The following is a 12115-nucleotide window of genomic DNA, read 5'->3' as shown; positions in this document are numbered from 1 at the left end:
AATCTATCAACAAGGATTTGAAGACCCATAGGGGTCTTGGAGATGAGAAGAGAATCGTCAGCAAAAAGTAGAATAGGGATTTTCAGCACATACAGTGTGGGAGCATCATTCTGACAGGAGATCAAGACTTGTACCACCTCATTGATAAATAAGGTGAATATGATCAGGACCATGACACAACCCTGACGAACTCCCCTCTGAACAGGAATATTTTCAGTCAACTCTCCTTGATTACCCCATCGCACTTGCACATATGTATTTTCATGCAGCCGATGTAAAAGATGGATTGTATTAATTGGAGTGCCCAATCTATGTAATACTTCCCACAGTTTTTCTCTTGGGACCAGGTCAAAAGCAGATCGTAGGTCCACAAGGTGGTGGTAATATGTTTGTGACTGAGAGGTTATGTGTCTGAATGTTCTCCAGAGCTGTGGTCACTTGGACCAGACCACGTGCTACATCTTTACAGCAGTGCTCCATGTCACTTTGGATGTTCACAGTTCTCCTGGCAATAGTGCTGGTCGCTATTGCCAATCAGTTCTTTGATTTGGTAAATGTGTCTGTTAGAAAGTGGATTATTAGTAAGGGCAGGTAGGTACCTACACTTAGTAACAGGCCACAATCATACACTAGGTCCAGTCAACGTGTCAATAAATTAATCATTGTCCAATCCTTGGTAGCTTGGCCCATAAGCATTTAGGCTTACTTTAGGAGACAGGTGTGTAAAGCATTTAATATCAACAAAACAGTGAATAAGTTAATCATGACACATAATAAAAATCGAACAACACTTTATAAAAATAGGAAACATCTTTATCTTCCATATGATACCAAAATGACAAAAATCCAGTGTAGGAAACCGGAGATATACATTTTTAAAGATTAGATGTAAAAATGTGTTTTCCACTTTCTAAAAGCAAAAAGCATCAACCAGGGTTATCTGGTCGTGCTTGACTGGGGCAAAGTAAAAGTTTGAGGCCAACCATGATGGAGCCGCAGGAGGATACGATGAGCAGTAGGCCTCATTCAAAATGTTACCTTCTGGCTTAGTCTCTTTTCTGGAGGTTTTTCTCATCATTGGTCAAGGCTCCTCTTCAGGCCAGCTTGTGATGCAATGTCATTGGCTTGGCTCAGTGCAAGGTCCCGGTCAACTCCTGGAAGTCTCTAAGATAGGGAAAAGCTCTGGAGATTCCGCAGGGCAAACTTGAAATTCATGCAAGGTCTGGAATCAACATGGCTGGCTAGACTCTTGTCATCGGGTCGGTCACCTTATGGATCTTTTTCACAAAGTTGCTTGAAACTTCTCCAAACTTTTGAAATTGAAAAGAAATTAAGGGAGGGTAAAGGTCACAGACACACCTGGAGTAGAACCTTCAACTGTCAGTGTGAGAGTCTGAGACCTTAATCATTAGGCCATAGTGAATCTTTATTGTATTTTCTCCAGACATAACTATGACATTCAGCCCACACATTCTTCGAGAGGAAAGAGACATGAATGTTCCATTACAAGGAAGGTTTAACAGCATAATCACTAGTAGATTAAGAGACTCTCTGCCTTGAGACGCTAGGCTTTGAATCATCAACCTACTGAGTGAAATTCCAAGAGCTTTACCAGTAGGTCAGAAGAGACTCTGTTCTGCTTTGCATTAAAACATAACTATAACATTCAAACCACACATCTTGTTAGACTAACTCTTTAAAGTCATTTTCATGGAGAGACCATCAAATTACAATCTCTCTCTTTCTCTCCCCCATCCCATTATAGGATGAAAGAGAGAGAGTGACAGGACCTCGGGGAGAGCCTCAATGCCCCTGCGATTCTAGCTGGCTCCCCACTTCCTGCAGGAGCCAGCATTGCTCCCAGAAGCAGGGAGCTACTTTTAGTAGCAGCTCCCTGCTTCTAGGAGCATTGTTTTCGAATGTCTTACCTGCATGCATATTTGTGTGTAGGGAAGACAGATGAAAACTCAGCGTGAAATGTGTCCCTAACAGAAAGCTGATTTTGTTTGCGTTTGCTTGGTGGTGGCTGTCAGCTCCCACCAAGTAAAAGCAAACAGCTATGTCCTGGGTGTGGGCAGACCAGGATATAGCAGGAGCCAGCACTGGGTGGTGGCCGTCCCCAGGGCCATCACATTAACTGCCAATTTTCACTCTGAGGGATTGCTAAGAAGACGTCTTCACTATTATTCTGACAGTGGCACTGCTTTGGGAAGAACAATGTGATTGGCACTTTGCTTTGTGGATAACAATACTCACCCAGTGGAGTTGCAATATAGATGTAGTTGGAGGAATTTTGTAGTTATCATGAATTGGACTATCAAATGAGTTAACAGCTTCCAGGTGTGTGAGGCAATAGACTTCAAATCCCAGAATACTAGTATGATGCATGAAAGTCACACATTTAACAGCAGGTGTGTAAACAGACGGTACCACTGCTGAAATGTTAATAAATGGAGATTGCTTGAATACAACCCCCAGGGGTGCAGCATTTGCTTTGGTGTTAGCCAGCAGTCAGAGAGGTTTGCTTGGTAGACCAATTGCTTTGGAATTTATGAAGAACGATGGCGCCCAACATTGGGAAGGATTTGAACTACTCAATACACTGTTTCGGAGTGAAGTGAGGAGCTACTAATCCCCTGTGTGTTGTACTTTACAATTGGAGACTGACTTCAATAACACAGTGCACAACTTCTTAACTATATATGTGAGTGAAAAATACCCAAAGTGCTGATGCAGCCTTTTACTGATTAATTATTGAGTGGAAAGGGCTCAGGGATCAAAGGTGAAGTTCTTGTTGCTGTTAGCATGAAAATACATGAACTGCCAGTTTTCACTCTGAGGGATTGATACGAATACGTTTTCATAATTATTCTGACAGTGGCACTGTGCTTTGGGAACCAAGATGTGATTGGTACTTTGCTTTCTGGATAACAATACTCACCCATTAGAGTTGCAGTATTGATGTAGTTGGTGGAATCGTGTAGTTATCGTGAATTGAACTATCAAAGGAGATAGCTTCCAGGTGTGTGAAGCACTGGACCACGAATGCCAGAATGCTAGAATGATGCATAAAAGTCACTCATTCAATAACAGGTAATGAAATAGATGGAACCACTTTGCATGAATATAACCCCCAAAAGTGCAGCATTTCCTTGTGGTGTTCAATTAATGAGGGTTTTGGTCTGGACCCCACGCTGGCACCTGAAGTCAGAGTGAATCTCTTGGCATGCCAATTACTTTGGAACACACACATAGATATATAAATAATATATATATATATATATATATATATATATATATATATATATATATACAGTATATAGGTGCACTGCTGAGGAGCCTAGGGTCATTTTAAAGGCCGGCCTGCTTTAATGGCTGCTTTTAAATTAAAGTTCTATGCTTATTCAACTTTGGAATTAAAAGTACTTCCAAAGTCTAAACTACATTATTGTTACATATAAGTCACCCCTAAGGTGTGCCCTATGTGCCCCTATGGTTGGGTGCCATGTAACTATAAGCAGGGACCTTATACAAATTACTTTATAAGCCCTGGTGAGGTAAAATAGCCAAATTTGTTTGCCCTCACTGTAGTGAATGGCCTCCGTAGGCTAAAATGAGGAGACTTTATTTTAATTAACAAAGTACCCTTAATTGTCAGATACCTTGGTATCAAATTAATTGTTATAATAAATCCCATAACTTACAAATGTTGGATTTAATATAATTAGTTCAGGTAAAGAGTTTTAAAACTCTCCCTGAAAACTGCCAACTTCAGCTCTGTAGTGCCCATCTCTGATTGGCCAGCCTCTGGCAGCTGGCCAGGCTGCCTTGATGAGGTGTGAAGTGGCCTGGGCTGAACACAAAAGATGTGCATGAGGGAGGAGGTCTGCCTCAGCAGATGGGGAAGCGGGAAAGGGCGGCCAAACTGGTCTTCAAAGACAGGAAAGGACATTCAGAGCAGCGCAGAACCTCCCTCACATCCTGCAACCCAAGACAATTAGGTACCCTCTTGATTAGATTAGGAGAGGGCAGGAAAAGGGCGTGTTTAGAATTTTTAGCCACACCAGTGGGTGGGCTCAGCCAGATCTAACTTCCAAAAATAACTTTCAGCCATGTTGGATTTTTGAGGAATGTTGCTCCCTGAGATTGATACTTCTCAGGAAGTGGTCATTAAAGGAGGAAGAGCCTGCCTGGGACTGGATACCCAGGACCCCCCTGTTTTTCACAAAGGTGCAAGAATAAATATGGCAGAGCTGCATCCACACCTCCAATCCCTACAAGGAACAAGACAAAGAAGAAGAAGGGCTGTCCTGCTGGACCCCTGACTTGCACCTGGAAACGGCACTCTGAATAATTGTACCAGCCGCACACTTAGGCTTAACCACTAAAAGGACTTTGCCTGTCTTCTTCTGCTTCAAGAAGGGACTCCCTGTTTGCTGCAGGTACAAAGGAGCCACCCAGAGTCCCCTGCATCATATCCTGCAAGCATAGCCCAGATGACCTGAGTCCAGTGGCCATTTGAGGATTCTGACCAGGTGCATTCTGGGAATTGTAGTCTCAACTCCCAAGGAGCAACTCAGAGCTTCTGGAACCTTGGATCAAGTTGTGGACACTTTAAAGACCCAGAAAGGACCTCTGGAAGAAGGTCCAGAAGTGTGGAGATGTTTGGAACAACTTTATAAGTTGAAGAGGTGCACTGTGGGAGTTGTAGTCCCAGACCCCAAGAGGCAAACCATGGCCTCTAAACCCTGGGCTAGTGCAGTGGACACCTTTCCTGAATCAAGAAACACTTCTGAAAGTACATGTGACAGTGTTACCTCATGGGTGCCCTGAACTCTGGACTCAGCCTCCTCTTTAAGTATGAACCATTAACTTAATCTTTGCATTATTAACCGCCAATCCAAAAATCTTTGCAGAATGCACAATAGGTTCTTAACCCCGCCCTAGTTTTGGATAGTTGAAAGGCATCTTCAGCATAGAACAGGCCAGCTAGGGAAGGGTAATCGTTTGTACAGTTATTTAGGTAACTGATGCAGTTGTAAATATACAGAAGAGAGAGCATGGGCTCCAAAGCGCATCCCTGTCAAACCCCTTTTACAACAGTTACTGGGTCTGTTAGCTTACCCTTAGTACCATATCAGATCCTGGCATAGTTCCCCTCCTGCAATTGTATGATAATTCTTAACAGTGTTTTTGGGACCCCCCATCTCCCACAGGGTAATCCAAAACTTCCCTCTCGTCACTAGGTCAAAGGCCCCATGGAGGTCTACAAAAGCCACAAAGAGATTTCCACCTCCTAGATCTACAGTCTTCCACTTAATCAGCATAAATGTAAATACTTAGGGCCAGATGTAGCAAAATTGGGAATTGCGACTCGCAAATTGCAAGTCGCAATTTCCAATGCAGAACGGTGTGTCAGACACCGTCTGCGACTCGCTATGGGGTCGCAATGACCCACCTCATTAATATTCATGAGGTGGATCGCAAATTGCGGCCCCATAGCGACCAAACATGGAGGCCTGCTGTAGTCAGCAGACCTCCATGTTCGTGACTGCTTTTAAATAAAGCAGTTTTTTTTTTTGAAGTGTAGCCCGTTTTCCTTAAAGGAAAACGAGCTGCACTTAAAAAAAAATCCGAAACCTTTAGTTTAGTTTTTTTTCCCTTGGACCACTACCTACCCTGAAAAAATATTTGTGGGTCCATTCACAAAGTGGAAGGGGTCCCAAGGGGACCCCTTCAAATTTGCGAGTGGGTTACCATCCACTTGAAGTGGATGGTAACTGCGACACCATTTGCGACCGCATATGCGGTCGCAAATGGTATTGCAACCACTCCGAATCGCAAATAGGAAGGGAACACCCCTTCCTATTTGCGATTCTGAAATGCATATTGCTAGTCGGTACTTGAAGTGGATGGTAACTGCGACACCATTTGCGACCGCATATGCGGTCGCAAATGGTATTGCATACCACTCCGAATCGCAAATAGGAAGGGAACACCCCTTCCTATTTGCGATTCTGAAATGCATATTGCGAGCCGGTACCGACTCGCAATATGCATTTCTGCATAGGGAAACGCGATTAGCGAGTCGCAAATGACAATTTTTGTCGTTTCCGAGTCGCTATCCGTTTCCTGCATCTGGCCCTGTATCGATGGAGCTAGTTAAGAGTCAAAACCCTCCTAAGAGGTTTGAAATTCCATCGTTTTAGTCAATCCACTCCACTCACCGATCCAGAACTTGATTACAGAAAACTTTCCGGAGATTATCCAGAAGGCTAATTGGGCGGGAATTGGATGGATCTCTGGGTCTACCCTTTTTAAATATTTCTGCCCCCTTCCACATTGGAGGTATTGGTATGCCAGCAGAAATTGCATTAGTAACTAAGTTAATGTATGGCACCTAGATATCAGTATTCGATTTATATAAATCGCCTGGAATTTTATCCAGGCCATGGGCCTTTCCTTGTTTATGTGTGTTAACTGGTGATAGGGTTTCTATTAGTGTAAACTCTAATGGAATGGAGACCATGTCCTCAGGTCCTTCAAAGTGAGGCCTCTCTAGTGAGTATCAGGGGGTGCAAGAATATAGATTGCCGAAGTGAGTGACCCGTTCGCACAGGAGTATTGAGGACCCTGTAGGAGCTTGTGGATTCCAGCTGCCTCTGCTAATAAGCCACCAGAAATTTATTTGGTCATTAACATCAGCAGCTTCATTGCAATCGTACCACAGTTTACCATTGCATTCACTTTTTGTCTGTTTTAGTTCTCTCCTATAGGTGGCTCTAGTAGCCCTAATCTTCCTGCCACGCCCTGCTTTAACTTCTAATAGTTCATAACCTAATACTACAGCTTATATTGAACTACCCAACATTGCTTTTCTGACTGCCTGAACTAGAAGGAAGACCTAAACCTAAAAATATATTTCAGTGTGTTAAAAAGATTAATCCGTTCCTTGATGATCTCCCCACAATCGCTCCAGTGTATGAGCAGTGTATGAGCATGGCCTCCATAATTGCAGTGAGGGACTGATATATTGCATTTGTTACTATGAAGGAGTGTTCTACTGCCTCCCGTTTAACATTTCTGCCATTGCTGGTCAGTTTCAATTACTGCTTGTAACTCCCTGAATGTCATGGGGTGGCCAGTGCTAACAAATTCCTAGTAGAAAGTACTTGCACAGTAACTTTCAAATCAGCCATGTGTTCCCATAATTTAATATCTAACCTGACTTAGTCAATAGGGCTTTTATAAGACCCACACCTAAACATTGGCGCTAAATGGGCATCTGAAGGAGAATGGCCATTGCATCACGAAAGTGTGTGCCAAGGTGATGTCCACCACCAGCAAAGATGCTCTGGATAGACATCACCTAGGATGGATTCCCCCGATTTGATCTTCTTCATTTAATGTATCCTGGGTAATAAAGTTTGGCTCAAAGGTAAGATTGAAGTCTCCCACAATGATTGTATAAAGGGGTCCCTTAAGGCCTGTAATAAAATTATCCAGCCAGTGAAGAATGGCTCAAAGTCCTTGGCCCGAGTAAGTCATCCAATAACTCAATTTCTTATAACTGAGTCTAATTTGAGGTTGTGCTGTGGAGAAACAATTAACTGGGATGCAGTCAAGGTGATTACCAGTGGCTGAGATTAATTCAACCATTCCCCCATCACATTTTTGTTCTACTACAGTATGATGCTCTAAAGGCGATGGGTATGCCCGGGTGTGAGTTCCTTGCTCACTGTGTCAGTGAAACCAAGCGGCACCCACCTGAGGAGCCCCAAATAGGGTGAAACCAGTCTTGGGTTGCGTGTGTTCCAGGTTATAAAACTAGGTAAAACCAGAACTTGTGATTCAGTCTATAATGTCAATGTCTTAAAATAAATCAAACAACTGATTACTAATATATCCTTTACATACACTTTGAGCCAGTAGACCCCAAACCTCCGTAACCATCCCACATTGTTCTGCCCATTTGTAAAGATCGCATCTCTCCTGCTAGATAAATTGCACTGGAACTTCAGTGGATTACCAGTAATATGCGATCAGAGAATGAGCAAAAAGGGAAATAAAAAAGATCATGTTTTGCTTAGGTGAAGGGAGGCAAATAGGTTACCGATTAGGAAATAGAATAGCCTGTCAGTACAAAGATTGGGTTGCATAGGCAGGCAACAAATGTTACTAATCTCTGTAAAAATTCTTCTTCAGAAGTATTCAACCTCTCTACATGGCAACATACATGTACCAAATTGCCTTACTAACTATAACAATACAAATTCCTTGTAAAACCTTTATGTAAGCGAGTTGGTATGAAATAATGTTGATATAGAGAGAAGTATTGAATCCTACTTAGATTGACGATTACAGGTAAGGTATGTATTTCCGTACTAAATTGTGGCAATTCATTAGCTGAAATTCCTCTGCCAATATCCCCAGCCTATCTTGCTGACATCTTTTCTTGGTCATCCTAATGAGATACTGTAAATGTTTGCTCAGACTTGCACGGTGGCCTCTGCTGGTGAGTACTGGAATGCAATCTCTAAGATAATTATTGTTTTCCCCTCATCCTTTTTTAACAAATAATTCAGCTGGTGGAGGTAGTTATAAAAATGTTATCTTTATCTTAGCCCATGTGCAGTCTCTATGTCTACGAATTACTTCATTGTATCAAGGTAATAGAGCTCTTCCACTTCTTTATTTACCTTCATTTTCCAGTTGCACAGGTACACAGTAAGATCCCGATGATGTCTTGGGGTTTTCCATAGCGAGAGACAGTCAATCTCACTTTCTGAGCAACATATCATAATTGTGGCATATTGCTTTTAATATGAAGATGTAAACTGCTTTAAATATTTTAAGCCATCAAATCAAAGTACATATCCATATAGCTCTTGGTGAATTGACAATTTAATTTTAGAATGGCTACCCACTGATAAATTTGTGAAATGTCTACAAAGCATTAGTGTTCAAAATGTGGGCAAGCCCATCCTTGGGAGTTTTTTTTCCTTCCAAGATAAATATATTTAATACTTCATTAGGAAAAGTCTTTGTATTAGATAGTAGGGAAGTGGTTTAATAAGAAATAAGCAGGTAAATTATTTTAATAAAGGCAACTATAGAAAAAGTTCAACTTTAGTTAATAATAACACAATTCCATGTATATAAACAGCTTCCCCTGGAATTAACAATTACCCCTAGATACCGAGTCATTATTGTTGAAAGGTCCTGAGATTTGATTAATTCCTCTTCCTATGTGTAGATTAAAATTGTTTTGGTCTTACCTTTGCTTAAACAATATCCTGAAATACTTTAAAAAATCACCTAATAATTTAAATAAAGCACAAGCGTTATCTGGCTGTGGACTTAAATCTAGCTCTACGTCTTCCACCTTAAGCATATCTTAGACACTCCTGGGGCTGTATTGCAAATGGGGTACACTTTCACTGTTTGCACCATGGCACAGTAACTGTCTACCCACTTCTGTGTTGCCCAGTCAGTGTGCATCCTGATGGCCCCTTGGCCACTGCACAAGTGCCCATAATATTGCACCTGTTCAGAGACATCTTGTTTCACTCATTTGCACTGGGCCACATTTATGTGTGGTGGTCATATCTGTGATCACTGCCTGCACTGATGATGTTGAGTGTGAAAATAATGTGTAAAAATCTCTTCTGACTTACTTGACCAAGTGCCTGGTCTAAACAAGTAAGTGATGTTGGATGTGTTCTGTAGGCCAACCTGGTGAAGCTTAAGGTAACTCCAATGAAGACATTGTCAATTTCTTCCCAACGCCCAAAACACCCCAAAGCAGAAGCAAGAATCAGACCATTTACATGTGATTTACTTAAGCAAGGGGTCCTATTGGCTGCTATAAGTGTGCGCAGTACTCCTATTTTACTTATCAAGAAGCTTGACAAAGGCACATACTGATTTGTGCAAGACTTGTGAGCAAGTTATGCTATAGTTATAGCTAGTAATCCTGTTGTTCCCAATCCTGTGACAATACCCACCATATTCCAACCATGCGTGATTTGTAGGTAATATATATGGATTTAGCCATCTTCTGTATCCTATAAACACTGGCAACCAACATCTCTTCACATTTTCTGGGGAGCCAATGAGGTCAACTGCCTTATGGGCTTACTTAGTCACTAACCATAGTCTCACAAGCACTAAAACAATATGACTTCTCATCACAGGAGGATCTACTTTGGTTCAATTATGTAGATCATATGTTCTTTCCAGCGGATTCCTTGAACAAATATATGACTGACTCAACATATCTATTATTAGCCAAGAAAGGGCAGAAGACATTGGGAGAAAAAAATATTACAATTCAGACTTCTCCTTGTCCAGGATTTAGGCCATTACTAGTCCTGTGTGTAATTTTTGTTATGCTGACATAACCTTGAGACTCCTATGTTTCATAAAGATGACTAATGAAGGAGATTACAACATTATATCACATCTCCTAAATAAGATGTCAGTTTAGTCAAAAATTCTGTTGCAGGAACATAGGAAAAATGTAATTGATGCACAGGAACAAGACCATCGACCCGAATGCAAGTGCCAGGATTTTATCATGCACAATGGTAAAGTTGAAGTTGAAAATTAATTTTAAGTTCGTTTATTCCCTGAGTGGACCTGAAGACTCAGGTCCTGTAGAGTCCTTTGTGTGGTTTGTTTAGCCCATGGAAATTCTGGATTTGAATTTTGGATAAAAAGGAACACTCCTCCTTTGTCTGAAGTCTTTACTGCTTCATCCACCCTTGGAATGTTTACTTTTTAGGATATCAAGTAAGTTCAGTGAAGTATTTTGCAAAAGTTTGTTGTGGGCAGAAACCCCTAATTTTGTTCATTTTTTTAAAATGTGTTTGGATAGCACGGAGTTAGAGATCTTAGGTTGTATATATTTCCAGCTTTTTCTTACATTTACTTGTGAATTTCTCCCAAATTTGTTATCATACTGTGCTGTTTTAATTTTTGGGGTCTCATCTGCTCTAGATCTTGGATACATTTTGTAATGTACTTATTTACATTCTCGCTGATGCTGTGCTGGAGATTTTATTTATTATTTTAGAGTTTGGGGTGGCTTTGCATTCATTACAAATATAGGGCCAGATTTAAAAGGCTCCTTTGCCATCAGAGCATCACTTTTGGTCAGGGTCACTCTGGCCCCTTTTAATTACTTCCTGCTTGAAGTGTTGGCAGCCAATCAGATATCAGCACTGGGACAGTTGAATCTGCAGAGGATCCACATCCCTAGATAACTATATTTTTTAAACTCCAAAATCTCCAAAACTAATAAAGGGATTAACACCAAATCACAAAAAGCACACTTTTTGGACCAAGAGCTAGCTTTCTGCCAGATTTGAATTAATTCCTTTCAGAGGTTTGGACTGTTTTCATGTTAAAAAATTTGAAAAATCCCATTGAGGAAGAGTGGGGAAAAAGTGTTTTGGGTTCCTATTCCAATTCAAGAAGACTTCTTTGATGTTCCATCTCTGCACTGCCGATGGGTTACACATCTTGTAGTTTTTTCTTCTCCTCTGTTTTCTTTTGTTAATTTTTTTATGTTAAACATTTTTTCAATTTCAACTTCCTGGAAAATGTATATAGATAAAGTCTGGCAGTGGCTAGATCCATTTAAACCATGGGGCAAAAAGTTAGTCCCTTATTTAACAGTTTGATATGTTTATCCTCTAATGACCTTGAGTACAGGTTTATGTCCCAACTTGCTAATATATATTGTGTGCTTCCTCTTTTCTTGCCTCTTCCTCTTTGATCTCTTTGTGCTCTTGTGTTAATTTTGTTAATTAACAAGGGGGCCCCGGGGCACCCATTCTGCCAGCCTTTCCCTGGCAGGCTAAACCGCCAGGGAAAGGCTGGGGGAACACAGGTTCATTATCTGGCAGGCAGCACTGCTTGCAGCGCTGCCCTGTTGGATAAGGAACTTCGCCATCGTCAGGCTGCCTGGCGGCGGAAGCCTGGTGGTGGTGGAATTCCGCCTTTGGCGGTCTCCCCGTGTATATTATATGGCGGTCCGGACCGCCATGCCTGTGGCGGTAATTTCTGCCACCTCTGGCATGGCGGTCCAGACTGCCATGTTCAAAATGAG

Source organism: Pleurodeles waltl, chromosome 3_1 (assembly GCF_031143425.1).
Source record: "Pleurodeles waltl isolate 20211129_DDA chromosome 3_1, aPleWal1.hap1.20221129, whole genome shotgun sequence".
Classification (NCBI taxonomy): Eukaryota; Metazoa; Chordata; class Amphibia; order Caudata; family Salamandridae; genus Pleurodeles; species Pleurodeles waltl.
Note: the sequence above shows the minus strand (reverse complement) of the source record.